The sequence below is a fragment of the Cuculus canorus genome, chromosome 7 (assembly GCF_017976375.1).
Source record: "Cuculus canorus isolate bCucCan1 chromosome 7, bCucCan1.pri, whole genome shotgun sequence".
In the NCBI taxonomy this organism is placed as follows: Eukaryota; Metazoa; Chordata; class Aves; order Cuculiformes; family Cuculidae; genus Cuculus; species Cuculus canorus.
In genome coordinates this window covers 9,206,087-9,208,562 of record NC_071407.1, presented here as the reverse complement: position 1 = coordinate 9,208,562, position 2,476 = coordinate 9,206,087, and positions in this window count along the sequence as shown.

Below are 2,476 nucleotides of genomic sequence, written 5' to 3'. Positions count from 1 at the left end.
CTCTGAATTTTACTAGTTTTTTATTTATTGCAGCTTCTGAGCCATGGCAGGCCAATCTCCGTTTGTGTCTGGCTTGGGAGTGGTCTGGCCTAGCAGCCGGACACTTCAGCCTACAAAACCAAAAATACTTTTTTTTTTTTGCTACTACCAAGATTTGCAGAATGAGAACTAATTTCATTTTTTCCTCTTCTGCTGCCCTGCTATTTTTCTGAAGTCTGAGGAGGTCAGTGCTTTGAAAAGTCACCACAAAGGAAGAGGGCTTGTGCATATGAAATTACATGTAGTCATGTAGTAGACATGTAGTCAGTGGTTCTGAATAAAAAAAAGGCAAGACACCAAAATGCTTAGATTTAACAATAAGAAAAATTTCCACCAAAATCTACATGGTTTGCCCAAGGAAAATAGAATTTTGAACAAAATTCTGTTTTCAAGTTGGATATGGCTTTGGCTGAGAAGCTTTTATCAATTTCACTGGGCCAGAAAGGAGGTGCCAGTCAGCGTCTGTTTCCCTTTTCATCATTATACGAAGGAGTATTTATACAGAAATAGTCCTCATGCAGTTCAAAGTATCCCTGTTCTCGGCTAAATACACTTCCTTTTTTCACAATGAGCACATTTGCGAATCTGTTCTGGGGCATATTTTTGCACACATGTTTACGTTTCATTGTTCTCTTGTTCCCAGACAACTGCTCCTTTAACTGCCCTTAATTAAGAAGCCTTTGTACTTTTGATCCATATCATCTTTTCCTTAATAATTAATGTACCGTAAGGGTAACAGTGCTTAGTGAATCAATGTTTTTTCTTCAAAGTTGCCCTTTCACCTTTCACTAGAGTCAAAATTGCATCAACAGGGGAGAACACATAAATAGAAAGTTTTAGAGCAGTAAGAAGTGAGAGTGTGAGAAAGAATAAAGACAACTGACATCACTCGCCTGCTTCAACACACAAATATGGTCTGCCTACCACACACAGTGAAAGCTATTTATGTATTGATGAACTCAATACACATTAATGAGTTTACTCAAGGGTTTATGCAATACCATTATATGATCAAAAAGGGCATTGTTGGAAACAATGAAAATAACCAAAAAAAATCTTTGATGTAAAATATTAATATAATAAATGAAAATTTTCAGTATTTTGATTAAGATGTTCCTATTTGTATGTGGTGAGAGGACTGCATCATTAGCTAAACAGAGAAAGACCCTCAACTCTTCAGTCATGTAGCTTCACTGCTGACCCACTGCCACATGAAGTCAACACCTCATGAGATTTAAGTTAACAAAATCAATCCAATCTTGTTTCCAAAAAGACCTTATTTCCAATAAGCTTACTAGTACAAGAGGAGTTGGGTATAATTTGGATGTTACTCTTTGGCTCCCGAGTTCCAAGACAAAATCCCAAACTGACAAGAACGCGGAAAGATACCCTTCTGTGTTATATGTGTATGCGTACACACACAGAGACATACGTGTAAGAACATATATATATTGTTTAATTGTGTTTAAAAATAGAGAAGACTAGGATCACTGGTCTCTCTGCCATTTTGAAGCATAACACTCCTTTACTATTCCAGCATCCAGCATCCTTCAAATACAGATCACATGTGACCAGGTCAGTTCAGATTTCATGTGTCTGAGTGAAGTCTTGGGCTCTGCTCTATAGGAAATATGCAAAGGCTAAAAATAGCTGCTTGAACTAGAATTAATCACAACATCGTGCTCCATTCCCAAAATGGCTCCAGTGACAGGAGGTCTGAGGAAAAGCATCTAAATGTTTTGAAGGAGCCAGAGCAGAGCGCACATTTAATTTGTGTAAAAATAGGATGCCATGTCACCTGCAGCTGTATGTTAATTTAGTATAGTCTTTACATCGATGGGGCAGTGCTATTAACAACAGAGTAGAGCGTACAGTAGAGTACCAAGGTTATTATCAACATGAACGAATTAACAGAAACTATCACCTTCTGAAATCCCTCAATATGTATAGAGTCTCTGGTATAAACCAAAGTATAAGAATTTTGCTTTGTATATTTAATATAATGATAATTTGCTATATCTTAAATTAGTATCTGCTGCTCATAGCCAGCTTGCTTCATTGATTTTCCCTGTTCCCTGATTTCTTTGGTTTTAAGTATTTTTCCTTTAAATCAAACATTTTTTAAAAATTCACAATAATAACCACAGTTGAAACACTTTTGTTACTTTTCAAATGAGTTCTTGACAAATGAGGTATCTTTTCTGGACAACACACTAACTTAATTTCCATGCTTTAGAAAGTAACCTACCTTTCACTGAAAAATGTAAAGCCTATGCGTGTAGCTTGGTTAAAAAACACTAACCACAGCAATATGTTGAAGACATATTAACCTAGTTTTATGATGCACTAAGTAGAGCTTGAGAACACAAAAATAATAATGAAGGAAAAGCTTTAATGTTAAAAAGTATCCAACACAAAAGCATTAATCAGCTATTGT